General features: G+C 35.4%; 8 non-coding genes across 8 annotated transcripts; all 8 read left to right on the top strand.

Annotated features, from left to right (window-relative positions):
• Nucleotides 1-1,800: 1,800 nt before the first annotated feature.
• On the top strand, nt 1,801-1,872 carry TRNAQ-UUG (transfer RNA glutamine (anticodon UUG)). The gene has a single exon. It is a non-coding gene; the product is annotated as a tRNA-Gln (tRNA).
• Nucleotides 1,873-2,692: 820 nt separating this feature from the next.
• TRNAQ-UUG (transfer RNA glutamine (anticodon UUG)) lies at nt 2,693-2,764 on the top strand. Its single transcript has one exon. It is a non-coding gene; the product is annotated as a tRNA-Gln (tRNA).
• Nucleotides 2,765-6,257: 3,493 nt separating this feature from the next.
• TRNAQ-UUG (transfer RNA glutamine (anticodon UUG)) lies at nt 6,258-6,329 on the top strand. The gene has a single exon. It is a non-coding gene; the product is annotated as a tRNA-Gln (tRNA).
• An 820-nt stretch (nt 6,330-7,149) lies between these two features.
• TRNAQ-UUG (transfer RNA glutamine (anticodon UUG)) lies at nt 7,150-7,221 on the top strand. Its single transcript has one exon. It is a non-coding gene; the product is annotated as a tRNA-Gln (tRNA).
• Nucleotides 7,222-12,495: 5,274 nt separating this feature from the next.
• On the top strand, nt 12,496-12,567 carry TRNAQ-UUG (transfer RNA glutamine (anticodon UUG)). The gene has a single exon. It is a non-coding gene; the product is annotated as a tRNA-Gln (tRNA).
• Nucleotides 12,568-13,387: 820 nt separating this feature from the next.
• On the top strand, nt 13,388-13,459 carry TRNAQ-UUG (transfer RNA glutamine (anticodon UUG)). The gene has a single exon. It is a non-coding gene; the product is annotated as a tRNA-Gln (tRNA).
• Nucleotides 13,460-14,275: 816 nt separating this feature from the next.
• TRNAQ-UUG (transfer RNA glutamine (anticodon UUG)) lies at nt 14,276-14,347 on the top strand. The gene has a single exon. It is a non-coding gene; the product is annotated as a tRNA-Gln (tRNA).
• An 818-nt stretch (nt 14,348-15,165) lies between these two features.
• Nucleotides 15,166-15,237, top strand: TRNAQ-UUG (transfer RNA glutamine (anticodon UUG)). Its single transcript has one exon. It is a non-coding gene; the product is annotated as a tRNA-Gln (tRNA).
• Nucleotides 15,238-16,305: the final 1,068 nt, after the last annotated feature.

The raw sequence follows: 16,305 nt of genomic DNA, 5'->3' as shown, positions 1-16,305 counted from the left end.
AAGACTCTATAATAAAGGGTTCTATGGTGTAATGGTGAGCACTCTGGACTTTGAATCCAGTGATCCGAGTTCAAAGCTTGGTGGGACTTAACTTTGTTCATTTTCCTTAAAGTTTAATTTTCAAAGTTTTAGGATAGCTTATCTATATTGAAACTTTCTATAAATCCCATCAACTTCAGTGGTTTCTTTACTCCAAACTAATTTTGAAACTGTTTCAAATCAGTTTTCAACTGGAGAAATGATTGTCAAACATTTGGAAATAAGAAAATTTGCAATAAGAGTGCAGTAATCCATCACTTGTGCTATGGTTTTTAGATATTCTGGTTTTTAGAATTTACTTCTTCAGTGTGCACTAATTAGAGTAAAGGTCTGGTCTTCTTCTCTTCTTAAAACCTAGTCCCCAGTAGATTCAATCACCAAAAAAAGTCCTGATTGATTAAGTTGCCTTTGCATTTCTTAGATTTGCCATATTGCTATATTTGAGAAAAAGTTTTCTCTGTATGCCATATAGAGAAATGCAGCATCAGCCAAAGGATGACATTTTTGTTTATTCCTAACATGGATTTAAAAATTCTCTGTTTTGTATGTGTCTATGATGCTCTCTAGCAAGTTTCAAGGGCTGCTAACTCTAGCCAATGCCATGTGTTGATCCCAGTCTTCATGCACTTTGTTGCTGGATAAAATCCTTTCTTGGCATTTCTTGTAGGACAACAAGAAAAAGCAAATGGCCTATATGTGGATCGAACCCGTGACCTTGGCGTTATTAGCTCCACGCTCTAACCAACTGAGCAAACCGGCCATACATAAAAGCATCCGCAAACACAAAAATGCCAAATGTACCTAAAACAGGAGAACATTCAGTATTTCAAAGATCAGCTATATTGAGTAGAGGAAGATTCTATAATAAAGGGTTCTATGGTGTAATGGTGAGCACTCTGGACTTTGAATCCAGTGATCCAAGTTCAGATCTCAGTGGGACCTAACTTTGTTCATTTTCCTTAAAGTTTAATTTTCAAAGTTTTATGATAGCTTATCTATATTGAAACTTTTTATAATCCCATCAACTTCATTGCTTTCTTTACTCCAAACTAATTTTGAAACTGTTTCAAATCAGTTTTCAACTGGAGAGATGTTTGTCAAACATTTGGAAATAATAAAATTTGCAAAAAGAATGCAGTAATCCATCACTTGTGCTATGGTTTTTAGATATTCTGGTTTTTAGAAGTTACTTCTTCAGTGTGCACTAATTAGAGTAAAGGTCTGGTCTTCTTCTCTTCTTAAAACCTAGTCCCCAGTAGATTCAATCACCAAAAAATGTCCTGATTGATTAAGTTGCCTTTGCATTTCTTAGATTTGCCATATTGCAATATTTGAGAAAAAGTTTTCTCTGTATGCCATATAGAGAAATGCTGCATCAGCCAAAGGATGTCATTTTTGTTTATTCCTAACATGGATTTAAAAATTCTCTGTTTTGTATGTGTCTATGATGCTCTCTAGCAAGTTTTAAGGGCTGCTAACTCTAGCCAATGCTATGTGTTGATCCCACTCTTCATGCACTTTGTTGCTGGATAAAATCCTTTCTTGGCATTTCTTGTAGGATAACAAGAAAAAGCACATGGCTTATATGGGGATCAAACCCGTGACCTTGGCATTATTAGCTCCACGCTCTAACCAACTGAGTGAACCAGCCATACATAAAAGCATCAGCAAACACAAAAATGCCAAATGTACCTAAAACAGGAGAACATTCAGTATTTCAAAGATCAGCTATATTGAGTAGTTGAAGATTCAATAATAAAGGGTTCTATGGTGTAATGGTGAGCACTCTGGACTTTGAATCCAGTGATCCAAGTTCAAATCTCGGTGGGACCTAACTTTGTTCATTTTCCTTAAAGTTTAATTTTCAAAGTTTTATGATAGCTTATCTATATTGAAACTTTCTATAAATCCCATCAACTTCAGTGGTTTCTTTATTCCAAACTAATTTTGAAACTGTTTCAAATCAGTTTTCAACTGGAGAGATGTTTGTCAAACATTTGGAAATAAGAAAAGTTGCAATAAGAATGCAGTAATCCATCACTTGTGCTACGGTTTTTAGATATTCTGGTTTTTAGAAGTTACTTCTTCAGTGTGCACTAATTAGAGTAAAGGTCTGGTCTTCTTCTCTTCTTAAAACCTAGTCCCCAGTAGATTCAATCACCAAAAAAAGTCCTGATTGATTAAGTTGTCTTTGCATTTCTTAGATTTGCCATATTGCAATATTTGAGAAAAAGTTTTCTCTGTATGCCATATAGAGAAATGCTGCATCAGCCAAAGGATGACATTTTTGTTTATTCCTAACATGGATTTAAAAATTCTCTATTTTGTATGTGTCTATGATGTTCTCTAGCAAGTTTCAAGGGCTGCTAACTCTAGCCAATGCCATGTGTTGATCCCAGTCTTCATGCACTTTGTTGCTGGATAAAATCCTTTCTTGGCATTTCTTGTAGGACAACAAGAAAAAGCAAATGGCCTATATGTGGATCGAACCCGTGACCTTGGCGTTATTAGCTCCACGCTCTTACCAACTGAGCAAACTGGCCATACATAAAAGCATCCGCAAACACAAAAATGCCAAATGTACCTAAAACAGGAGAACATTCAGTATTTCAAAGATCAGCTATTTTGAGTAGAGGAAGATTCTATAATAAAGGGTTCTATGGTGTAATGGTGAGCACTCTGGACTTTGAATCAAGTGATCCAAGTTCAAATCTCGGTGGGACCTAACTTTGTTCATTTTCCTTAAAGTTTCATTTTCAAAGTTTTATGATAGCTTATCTATATTGAAACTTTCTATAATCCCATCAACTTCAGTGCTTTCTTTACTCCAAACTAATTTTGAAACTGTTTCAAATCAGTTTTCAACTGAAGAGATGTTTGTCAAACATTTGGAAATAATAAAATTTGCAAAAGAATGCAGTAATCCATCACTTGTGCTATGGTTTTTAGATATTCTGGTTTTTAGAATTTACTTCATCAGTGTGCACTACTTAGAGTAAAGGTCTGGTCTTCTTCTCTTCTTAAAACCTAGTCCCCAGTAGATTCAATCACCAAAAAGAGTCCTGATTGATTAAGTTGCCTTTGCATTTCTTAGATTTGCCATATTGCTATATTTGAGAAAAAGTTTTCTCTGTATGCCATAGAGAGAAATGCTGCATCAGCCAAAGGATGACATTTTTGTTTATTCCTAACATGGATTTAAAAATTCTCTGTTTTGTATGTGTCTATGATGTTCTCTAGCAAGTTTCAAGGGCTGCTAACTCTAGCCAATGCCATGTGTTGATCCCAGTCTTCATGCACTTTGTCGCTTGATAAAATCCCTTCTTGGCATTTCTTGTAGGACAACAAGAAAAAGCACATGGCCTATATGGGGATCGAACCCGTGACCTTGGCGTTATTAGCTCCACGCTCTAACCAACTGAGCAAACCGGCCATACATAAAAGCATCAGCAAACACAAAAATGCCAAATGTACCTAAAACAGGAGAACATTCAGTATTTCAAAGATCAGCTATATTGAGTAGTTGAAGATTCAATAATAAAGGGTTCTATGGTGTAATGGTGAGCACTCTGGACATTGAATCCAGTGATCCAAGTTCAAATCTCGGTGGGACCTAACTTTGTTCATTTTCCTTAAAGTTTAATTTTCAAAGTTTTATGATAGCTTATCTATATTGAAACTTTCTATAAATCCCATCAACTTCAGTGGTTTCTTTATTCCAAACTAATTTTGAAACTGTTTCAAATCAGTTTTCAACTGGAGAGATGTTTGTCAAACATTTGGAAATAAGAAAAGTTGCAATAAGAATGCAGTAATCCATCACTTGTGCTACGGTTTTTAGATATTCTGGTTTTTAGAAGTTACTTCTTCAGTGTGCACTACTTAGAGTAAAGGTCTGGTCTTCTTCTCTTCTTAAAACCTAGTCCCCAGTAGATTCAATCACCAAAAAGAGTCCTGATTGATTAAGTTGCCTTTGCATTTCTTAGATTTGCCATATTGCTATATTTGAGAAAAAGTTTTCTCTGTATGCCATAGAGAGAAATGCTGCATCAGCCAAAGGATGACATTTTTGTTTATTCCTAACATGGATTTAAAAATTCTCTGTTTTGTATGTGTCTATGATGTTCTCTAGCAAGTTTCAAGGGCTGCTAACTCTAGCCAATGCCATGTGTTGATCCCAGTCTTCATGCACTTTGTCGCTTGATAAAATCCCTTCTTGGCATTTCTTGTAGGACAACAAGAAAAAGCACATGGCCTATATGGGGATCGAACCCGTGACCTTGGCGTTATTAGCTCCACGCTCTAACCAACTGAGCAAACCGGCCATACATAAAAGCATCAGCAAACAGAAAAATGCCAAATGTACCTAAAACAGGAGAACATTCAGTATTTCAAAGATCAGCTATATTGAGTAGAGGAAGCCTCTATAATAAAGGGTTCTATGGTGTAATGGTGAGCACTCTGGACTTTGAATCCAGTGATCCGAGTTCAAAGCTTGGTGGGACTTAACTTTGTTCATTTTCCTTAAAGTTTAATTTTCAAAGTTTTAGGATAGCTTATCTATATTGAAACTTTCTATAAATCCCATCAACTTCAGTGGTTTCTTTACTCCAAACTAATTTTGAAACTGTTTCAAATCAGTTTTCAACTGGAGAAATGATTGTCAAACATTTGGAAATAAGAAAATTTGCAATAAGAGTGCAGTAATCCATCACTTGTGCTATGGTTTTTAGATATTCTGGTTTTTAGAATTTACTTCTTCAGTGTGCACTAATTAGAGTAAAGGTCTGGTCTTCTTCTCTTCTTAAAACCTAGTCCCCAGTAGATTCAATCACCAAAAAAAGTCCTGATTGATTAAGTTGCCTTTGCATTTCTTAGATTTGCCATATTGCTATATTTGAGAAAAAGTTTTCTCTGTATGCCATATAGAGAAATGCAGCATCAGCCAAAGGATGACATTTTTGTTTATTCCTAACATGGATTTAAAAATTCTCTGTTTTGTATGTGTCTATGATGTTCTCTAGCAAGTTTCAAGGGCTGCTAACTCTAGCCAATGCCATGTGTTGATCCCAGTCTTCATGCACTTTGTTGCTGGATAAAATCCTTTCTTGGCATTTCTTGTAGGACAACAAGAAAAAGCAAATGGCCTATATGTGGATCGAACCCGTGACCTTGGCGTTATTAGCTCCACGCTCTAACCAACTGAGCAAACCGGCCATACATAAAAGCATCCGCAAACACAAAAATGCCAAATGTACCTAAAACAGGAGAACATTCAGTATTTCAAAGATCAGCTATATTGAGTAGAGGAAGATTCTATAATAAAGGGTTCTATGGTGTAATGGTGAGCACTCTGGACTTTGAATCCAGTGATCCAAGTTCAGATCTCAGTGGGACCTAACTTTGTTCATTTTCCTTAAAGTTTATTTTTCAAAGTTTTATGATAGCTTATCTATATTGAAACTTTTCATAATCCCATCAACTTCATTGCTTTCTTTACTCCAAACTAATTTTGAAACTGTTTCAAATCAGTTTTCAACTGGAGAGATGTTTGTCAAACATTTGGAAATAATAAAATTTGCAAAAAGAATGCAGTAATCCATCACTTGTGCTATGGTTTTTAGATATTCTGGTTTTTAGAAGTTACTTCTTCAGTGTGCACTAATTAGAGTAAAGGTCTGGTCTTCTTCTCTTCTTAAAACCTAGTCCCCAGTAGATTCAATCACCAAAAAATGTCCTGATTGATTAAGTTGCCTTTGCATTTCTTAGATTTGCCATATTGCAATATTTGAGAAAAAGTTTTCTCTCTATGCCATATAGAGAAATGCTGCATCAGCCAAAGGATGTCATTTTTGTTTATTCCTAACATGGATTTAAAAATTCTCTGTTTTGTATGTGTCTATGATGCTCTCTAGCAAGTTTCAAGGGCTGCTAACTCTAGCCAATGCTATGTGTTGATCCCACTCTTCATGCACTTTGTTGCTGGATAAAATCCTTTCTTGGCATTTCTTGTAGGATAACAAGAAAAAGCTCATGGCTTATATGGGGATCAAACCCGTGACCTTGGCATTATTAGCTCCACGCTCTAACCAACTGAGTGAACCAGCCATACATAAAAGCATCAGCAAACACAAAAATGCCAAATGTACCTAAAACAGGAGAACATTCAGTATTTCAAAGATCAGCTATATTGAGTAGTTGAAGATTCAATAATAAAGGGTTCTATGGTGTAATGGTGAGCACTCTGGACTTTGAATCCAGTGATCCAAGTTCAAATCTCGGTGGGACCTAACTTTGTTCATTTTCCTTAAAGTTTAATTTTCAAAGTTTTATGATAGCTTATCTATATTGAAACTTTCTATAAATCCCATCAACTTCAGTGGTTTCTTTATTCCAAACTAATTTTGAAACTGTTTCAAATCAGTTTTCAACTGGAGAGATGTTTGTCAAACATTTGGAAATAAGAAAAGTTGCAATAAGAATGCAGTAATCCATCACTTGTGCTATGGTTTTTAGATATTCTGGTTTTTAGAAGTTACTTCTTCAGTGTGCACTAATTAGAGTAAAGGTCTGGTCTTCTTCTCTTCTTAAAACCTAGTCCCCAGTAGATTCAATCACCAAAAAAAGTCCTGATTGATTAAGTTGTCTTTGCATTTCTTAGATTTGCCATATTGCAATATTTGAGAAAAAGTTTTCTCTGTATGCCATATAGAGAAATGCTGCATCAGCCAAAGGATGACATTTTTGTTTATTCCTAACATGGATTTAAAAATTCTCTATTTTGTATGTGTCTATGATGTTCTCTAGCAAGTTTCAAGGGCTGCTAACTCTAGCCAATGCCATGTGTTGATCCCAGTCTTCATGCACTTTGTTGCTGGATAAAATCCTTTCTTGGCATTTCTTGTAGGACAACAAGAAAAAGCAAATGGCCTATATGTGGATCGAACCCGTGACCTTGGCATTATTAGCTCCACGCTCTTACCAACTGAGCAAACTGGCCATACATAAAAGCATCTGCAAACACAAAAATGCCAAATGTACCTAAAACAGGAGAACATTCAGTGTTTCAAAGATCAGCTATATTGAGTAGAGGAAGATTCTATTATAAAGGGTTCTATGGTGTAATGGTGAGCACTCTGGACTTTGAATCAAGTGATCTGAGTTCAAATCTCGGTGGGACCTAACTTTGTTCATTTTCCTTAAAGTTTAATTTTCAAAGTTTTATGATAGCTTATCTATATTGAAACTTTCTATAATCCCATCAACTTCAGTGCTTTCTTTACTCCAAACTAATTTTGAAACTGTTTCAAATCAGTTTTCAACTGAAGAGATGCTTGTCAAACATTTGGAAATAATAAATTTTGCAAAAGAATGCAGTAATCCATCACTTGTGCTATGGTTTTTAGATATTCTGGTTTTTAGAATTTACTTCATCAGTGTGCACTAATTAGAGTAAAGGTCTGGTCTTCTTCTCTTCTTAAAACCTAGTCCCCAGTAGATTCAATCACCAAAAAAAGTCCTGATTGATTAAGTTGCCTTTGCATTTCTTAGATTTGCCATATTGCTATATTTGAGAAAAAGTTTTCTCTGTATGCCATAGAGAGAAATGCTGCATCAGCCAAAGGATGACATTTTTGTTTATTCCTAACATGGATTTAAAAATTCTCTGTTTTGTATGTGTCTATGATGTTCTCTAGCAAGTTTCAAGGGCTGCTAACTCTAGCCAATGCCATGTGTTGATCCCAGTCTTCATGCACTTTGTCGCTTGATAAAATCCCTTCTTGGCATTTCTTGTAGGACAACAAGAAAAAGCACATGGCCTATATGGGGATCGAACCCGTGACCTTGGCGTTATTAGCTCCACGCTCTAACCAACTGAGCAAACCGGCCATACATAAAAGCATCAGCAAACAGAAAAATGCCAAATGTACCTAAAACAGGAGAACATTCAGTATTTCAAAGATCAGCTATATTGAGTAGAGGAAGACTCTATAATAAAGGGTTCTATGGTGTAATGGTGAGCACTCTGGACTTTGAATCCAGTGATCCGAGTTCAAAGCTTGGTGGGACTTAACTTTGTTCATTTTCCTTAAAGTTTAATTTTCAAAGTTTTAGGATAGCTTATCTATATTGAAACTTTCTATAAATCCCATCAACTTCAGTGGTTTCTTTACTCCAAACTAATTTTGAAACTGTTTCAAATCAGTTTTCAACTGGAGAAATGATTGTCAAACATTTGGAAATAAGAAAATTTGCAATAAGAGTGCAGTAATCCATCACTTGTGCTATGGTTTTTAGATATTCTGGTTTTTAGAATTTACTTCTTCAGTGTGCACTAATTAGAGTAAAGGTCTGGTCTTCTTCTCTTCTTAAAACCTAGTCCCCAGTAGATTCAATCACCAAAAAAAGTGCTGATTGATTAAGTTGCCTTTGCATTTCTTAGATTTGCCATATTGCTATATTTGAGAAAAAGTTTTCTCTGTATGCCATATAGAGAAATGCAGCATCAGCCAAAGGATGACATTTTTGTTTATTCCTAACATGGATTTAAAAATTCTCTGTTTTGTATGTGTCTATGATGCTCTCTAGCAAGTTTCAAGGGCTGCTAACTCTAGCCAATGCCATGTGTTGATCCCACTCTTCATGCACTTTGTTGCTGGATAAAATCCTTTCTTGGCATTTCTTGTAGGATAACAAGAAAAAGCACATGGCTTATATGGGGATCAAACCCATGACCTTGGCATTATTAGCTCCATGCTCTAACCAACTGAGTGAACCAGCCATACATAAAAGCATCAGCAAACACAAATATGCCAAATGTACCTAAAACAGGAGAACATTCAGTATTTCAAAGATCAGCTATATTGAGTAGAGGAAGATTATATAATAAAGGGTTCTATGGTGTAATGGTGAGCACTCTGGACTTTGAATCCAGTGATCCAAGTTCAGATCTCAGTGGGGCCTAACTTTGTTCATTTTCCTTAAAGTTTAATTTTCAAAGTTTTATGATAGCTTATCTATATTGAAACTTTTTATAATCCCATCAACTTCATTGCTTTCTTTACTCCAAACTAATTTTGAAACTGTTTCAAATCAGTTTTCAACTGGAGAGATGTTTGTCAAACATTTGGAAATAATAAAATTTGCAAAAAGAATGCAGTAATCCATCACTTGTGCTATGGTTTTTAGATATTCTGGTTTTTAGAAGTTAATTCATCAATGTGCACTAATTAGAGTAAAGGTCTGGTCTTCTTCTCTTCTTAAAACCTAGTCCCCAGTAGATTCAATCACCAAAAAATGTCCTGATTAATTAAGTTGCCTTTGCATTTCTTAGATTTGCCATACTGCAATATTTGAGAAAAAGTTTTCTCTGTATGCCATATAGAGAAATGCTGCATCAGCCAAAGGATGACATTTTTGTTTATTCCTAACATGGATATAAAAATTCTCTGTTTTGTATGTGTCTATGATGTTCTCTAGCAAGTTTCAAGGGCTGCTAACTCTAGCCAATGCCATGTGTTGATCCCAGTCTTCATGCACTTTGTTGCTGGATAAATTCCTTTCTTGGCATTTCTTGTAGGACAACAAGAAAAAGCAAATGGCCTATATGTGGATCGAACCCGTGACCTTGGCGTTATTAGCTCCACGCTCTAACCAACTGAGCAAACCGGCCATACATAAAACCATCCGCAAACACAAAAATGCCAAATGTACCTAAAACAGGAGAACATTCAGTATTTCAAAGATCAGCTATATTGAGTAGAGGAAGATTCTATAATAAAGGGTTCTATGGTGTAATGGTGAGCACTCTGGACTTTGAATCCAGTGATCCAAGTTCAGATCTCAGTGGGACCTAACTTTGTTCATTTTCCTTAAAGTTTAATTTTCAAAGTTTTATGATAGCTTATCTATATTGAAACTTTTTATAATCCCATCAACTTCATTGCTTTCTTTACTCCAAACTAATTTTGAAACTGTTTCAAATCAGTTTTCAACTGGAGAAATGATTGTCAAACATTTGGAAATAAGAAAATTTGCAATAAGAGTGCAGTAATCCATCACTTGTGCTATGGTTTTTAGATATTCTGGTTTTTAGAATTTACTTCTTCAGTGTGCACTAATTAGAGTAAAGGTCTGGTCTTCTTCTCTTCTTAAAACCTAGTCCCCAGTAGATTCAATCACCAAAAAAAGTGCTGATTGATTAAGTTGCCTTTGCATTTCTTAGATTTGCCATATTGCTATATTTGAGAAAAAGTTTTCTCTGTATGCCATATAGAGAAATGCAGCATCAGCCAAAGGATGACATTTTTGTTTATTCCTAACATGGATTTAAAAATTCTCTGTTTTGTATGTGTCTATGATGCTCTCTAGCAAGTTTCAAGGGCTGCTAACTCTAGCCAATGCCATGTGTTGATCCCACTCTTCATGCACTTTGTTGCTGGATAAAATCCTTTCTTGGCATTTCTTGTAGGATAACAAGAAAAAGCACATGGCTTATATGGGGATCAAACCCATGACCTTGGCATTATTAGCTCCATGCTCTAACCAACTGAGTGAACCAGCCATACATAAAAGCATCAGCAAACACAAATATGCCAAATGTACCTAAAACAGGAGAACATTCAGTATTTCAAAGATCAGCTATATTGAGTAGAGGAAGATTATATAATAAAGGGTTCTATGGTGTAATGGTGAGCACTCTGGACTTTGAATCCAGTGATCCAAGTTCAGATCTCAGTGGGGCCTAACTTTGTTCATTTTCCTTAAAGTTTAATTTTCAAAGTTTTATGATAGCTTATCTATATTGAAACTTTTTATAATCCCATCAACTTCATTGCTTTCTTTACTCCAAACTAATTTTGAAACTGTTTCAAATCAGTTTTCAACTGGAGAGATGTTTGTCAAACATTTGGAAATAATAAAATTTGCAAAAAGAATGCAGTAATCCATCACTTGTGCTATGGTTTTTAGATATTCTGGTTTTTAGAAGTTAATTCATCAATGTGCACTAATTAGAGTAAAGGTCTGGTCTTCTTCTCTTCTTAAAACCTAGTCCCCAGTAGATTCAATCACCAAAAAATGTCCTGATTGATTAAGTTGCCTTTGCATTTCTTAGATTTGCCATATTGCAATATTTGAGAAAAAGTTTTCTCTGTATGCCATATAGAGAAATGCTGCATCAGCCAAAGGATGACATTTTTGTTTATTCCTAACATGGATATAAAAATTCTCTGTTTTGTATGTGTCTATGATGTTCTCTAGCAAGTTTCAAGGGCTGCTAACTCTAGCCAATGCCATGTGTTGATCCCAGTCTTCATGCACTTTGTTGCTGGATAAATTCCTTTCTTGGCATTTCTTGTAGGACAACAAGAAAAAGCAAATGGCCTATATGTGGATCGAACCCGTGACCTTGGCGTTATTAGCTCCACGCTCTAACCAACTGAGCAAACCGGCCATACATAAAAGCATCCGCAAACACAAAAATGCCAAATGTACCTAAAACAGGAGAACATTCAGTATTTCAAAGATCAGCTATATTGAGTAGAGGAAGATTCTATAATAAAGGGTTCTATGGTGTAATGGTGAGCACTCTGGACTTTGAATCCAGTGATCCAAGTTCAGATCTCAGTGGGACCTAACTTTGTTCATTTTCCTTAAAGTTTAATTTTCAAAGTTTTATGATAGCTTATCTATATTGAAACTTTTTATAATCCCATCAACTTCATTGCTTTCTTTACTCCAAACTAATTTTGAAACTGTTTCAAATCAGTTTTCAACTGGAGAGATGTTTGTCAAACATTTGGAAATAATAAAATTTGCAAAAAGAATGCAGTAATCCATCACTTGTGCTATGGTTTTTAGATATTCTGGTTTTTAGAAGTTACTTCTTCAGTGTGCACTAATTAGAGTAAAGGTCTGGTCTTCTTCTCTTCTTAAAACCTAGTCCCCAGTAGATTCAATCACCAAAAAAAGTCCTGATTGATTAAGTTGCCTTTGCATTTCTTAGATTTGCCATATTGCTATATTTGAGAAAAAGTTTTCTCTGTATGCCATATAGAGAAATGCTGCATCAGCCAAAGGATGACATTTTTGTTTATTCCTAACATGGATTTAAAAATTCTCTGTTTTGTATGTGTCTATGATGCTCTCTAGCAAGTTTCAAGGGCTGCTAACTCTAGCCAATGCTATGTGTTGATCCCACTCTTCATGCACTTTGTTGCTGGATAAAATCCTTTCTTGGCATTTCTTGTAGGATAACAAGAAAAAGCACATGGCTTATATGGGGATCAAACCCGTGACCTTGGCATTATTAGCTCCACGCTCTAACCAACTGAGTGAACCAGCCATACATAAAAGCATCCGCAAACACAAAAATGCCAAATGTACCTAAAACAGGAGAACATTCAGTATTTCAAAGATCAGCTATATTGAGTAGTTGAAGGTTCAATAATAAAGGGTTCTATGGTGTAATGGTGAGCACTCTGGATTTTGAATCCAGTGATCCGAGTTCAAATCTCGGTGGGACCTAACTTTGTTCATTTTCCTTAAAGTTTAATTTTCAAAGTTTTAGGATAGCTTATCTATATTGAAACTTTCTATAAATCCCATCAACTTCAGTGGTTTCTTTACTCCAAACTAATTTTGAAACTGTTTCAAATCAGTTTTCAACTGGAGAAATGATTGTCAAACATTTGGAAATAAGAAAATTTGCAATAAGAGTGCAGTAATCCATCACTTGTGCTATGGTTTTTAGATATTCTGGTTTTTAGAATTTACTTCTTCAGTGTGCACTAATTAGAGTAAAGGTCTGGTCTTCTTCTCTTCTTAAAACCTAGTCCCCAGTAGATTCAATCACCAAAAAAAGTCCTGATTGATTAAGTTGCCTTTGCATTTCTTAGATTTGCCATATTGCTATATTTGAGAAAAAGTTTTCTCTGTATGCCATATACAGAAATGCAGCATCAGCCAAAGGATGACATTTTTGTTTATTCCTAACATGGATTTAAAAATTCTCTGTTTTGTATGTGTCTATGATGCTCTCTAGCAAGTTTCAAGGGCTGCTAACTCTAGCCATTGCCATGTGTTGATCCCACTCTTCATGCACTTTGTTGCTGGATAAAATCCTTTCTTGGCATTTCTTGTAGGATAACAAGAAAAAGCACATGGCTTATATGGGGATCAAACCCGTGACCTTGGCATTATTAGCTCCACGCTCTAACCAACTGAGTGAACCAGCCATACATAAAAGCATCAGCAAACACAAAAATGCCAAATGTACCTAAAACAGGAGAACATTCAGTATTTCAAAGATCAGCTATATTGAGTAGTTGAAGATTCAATAATAAAGGGTTCTATGGTGTAATGGTGAGCACTCTGGACTTTGAATCCAGTGATCCAAGTTCAAATCTCGGTGGGACCTAACTTTGTTCATTTTCCTTAAAGTTTAATTTTCAAAGTTTTATGATAGCTTATCTATATTGAAACTTTCTATAAATCCCATCAACTTCAGTGGTTTCTTTATTCCAAACTAATTTTGAAACTGTTTCAAATCAGTTTTCAACTGGAGAGATGTTTGTCAAACATTTGGAAATAAGAAAAGTTGCAATAAGAATGCAGTAATCCATCACTTGTGCTATGGTTTTTAGATATTCTGGTTTTTAGAAGTTACTTCTTCAGTGTGCACTAATTAGAGTAAAGGTCTGGTCTTCTCTTCTTAAAACCTAGTTCCCAGTAGATTCAATCACCAAAAAAAGTCCTGATTGATTAAGTTGTCTTTGCATTTCTTAGATTTGCCATATTGCAATATTTGAGAAAAAGTTTTCTCTGTATGCCATATAGAGAAATGCTGCATCAGCCAAAGGATGACATTTTTGTTTATTCCTAACATGGATTTAAAAATTCTCTATTTTGTATGTGTCTATGATGTTCTCTAGCAAGTTTCAAGGGCTGCTAACTCTAGCCAATGCCATGTGTTGATTCCAGTCTTCATGCACTTTGTTGCTGGATAAAATCCTTTCTTGGCATTTCTTGTAGGACAACAAGAAAAAGCAAATGGCCTATATGTGGATCGAACCCGTGACCTTGGCGTTATTAGCTCCACGCTCTTACCAACTGAGCAAACTGGCCATACATAAAAGCATCCGCAAACACAAAAATGCCAAATGTACCTAAAACAGGAGAACATTCAGTATTTCAAAGATCAGCTATATTGAGTAGAGGAAGATCTATAATAAAGGGTTCTATGGTGTAATGGTGAGCACTCTGGACTTTGAATCCAGTGATCCGAGTTCAAATCTCGGTGGGACCTAACTTTGTTCATTTTCCTTAAAGTTTAATTTTCAAAGTTTTATGATAGCTTATCTATATTGAAACTTTCTATAATCCCATCAACTTCAGTGCTTTCTTTACTCCAAACTAATTTTGAAACTGTTTCAAATCAGTTTTCAACTGAAGAGATGTTTGTCAAACATTTGGAAATAATAAAATTTGCAAAAGAATGCAGTAATCCATCACTTGTGCTATGGTTTTTAGATATTCTGGTTTTTAGAATTTACTTCATCAGTGTGCACTAATTAGAGTAAAGGTCTGGTCTTCTTCTCTTCTTAAAACCTAGTCCCCAGTAGATTCAATCACCAAAAAAAGTCCTGATTGATTAAGTTGCCTTTGCATTTCTTAGATTTGCCATATTGCTATATTTGAGAAAAAGTTTTCTCTGTATGCCATATAGAGAAATGCTGCATCAGCCAAAGGATGACATTTTTGTTTATTCCTAACAAGGATTTAAAAATTCTCTGTTTTGTATGTGTCTATGATGCTCTCTAGCAAGTTTCAAGGGCTGCTAACTCTAGCCAATGCTATGTGTTGATCCCACTCTTCATGCACTTTGTTGCTGGATAAAATCCTTTCTTGGCATTTCTTGTAGGATAACAAGAAAAAGCACATGGCTTATATGGGGATCAAACCCGTGACCTTGGCATTATTAGCTCCACGCTCTAACCAACTGAGTGAACCAGCCATACATAAAAGCATCCGCAAACACAAAAATGCCAAATGTACCTAAAACAGGAGAACATTCAGTATTTCAAAGATCAGCTATATTGAGTAGTTGAAGGTTCAATAATAAAGGGTTCTATGGTGTAATGGTGAGCACTCTGGATTTTGAATCCAGTGATCCGAGTTCAAATCTCGGTGGGACCTAACTTTGTTCATTTTCCTTAAAGTTTAATTTTCAAAGTTTTAGGATAGCTTATCTATATTGAAACTTTCTATAAATCCCATCAACTTCAGTGGTTTCTTTACTCCAAACTAATTTTGAAACTGTTTCAAATCAGTTTTCAACTGGAGAAATGATTGTCAAACATTTGGAAATAAGAAAATTTGCAATAAGAGTGCAGTAATCCATCACTTGTGCTATGGTTTTTAGATATTCTGGTTTTTAGAATTTACTTCTTCAGTGTGCACTAATTAGAGTAAAGGTCTGGTCTTCTTCTCTTCTTAAAACCTAGTCCCCAGTAGATTCAATCACCAAAAAAAGTCCTGATTGATTAAGTTGCCTTTGCATTTCTTAGATTTGCCATATTGCTATATTTGAGAAAAAGTTTTCTCTGTATGCCATATACAGAAATGCAGCATCAGCCAAAGGATGACATTTTTGTTTATTCCTAACATGGATTTAAAAATTCTCTGTTTTGTATGTGTCTATGATGCTCTCTAGCAAGTTTCAAGGGCTGCTAACTCTAGCCATTGCCATGTGTTGATCCCACTCTTCATGCACTTTGTTGCTGGATAAAATCCTTTCTTGGCATTTCTTGTAGGATAACAAGAAAAAGCACATGGCTTATATGGGGATCAAACCCGTGACCTTGGCATTATTAGCTCCACGCTCTAACCAACTGAGTGAACCAGCCATACATAAAAGCATCAGCAAACACAAAAATGCCAAATGTACCTAAAACAGGAGAACATTCAGTATTTCAAAGATCAGCTATATTGAGTAGAGGAAGATTATATAATAAAGGGTTCTATGGTGTAATGGTGAGCACTCTGGACTTTGAATCCAGTGATCCAAGTTCAGATCTCAGTGGGACCTAACTTTGTTCATTTTCCTTAAAGTTTAATTTTCAAAGTTTTATGATAGATTATCTATATTGAAACTTTTTATAATCCCATCAACTTCATTGCTTTCTTTACTCCAAATTAATTTTGAAACTGTTTCAAATCAGTTTTCAACTGGAGAGATGTTTGTCAAACATTTGGAAATAATAA

The sequence above is a fragment of the Taudactylus pleione genome, unplaced genomic scaffold, assembly GCF_031769625.1.
Source record: "Taudactylus pleione unplaced genomic scaffold, aTauple2 ptg000085l, whole genome shotgun sequence".
Lineage (NCBI taxonomy): Eukaryota > Metazoa > Chordata > Amphibia > Anura > Myobatrachidae > Taudactylus > Taudactylus pleione.
This window is presented reverse-complemented; position numbering and strand designations above follow the sequence as displayed.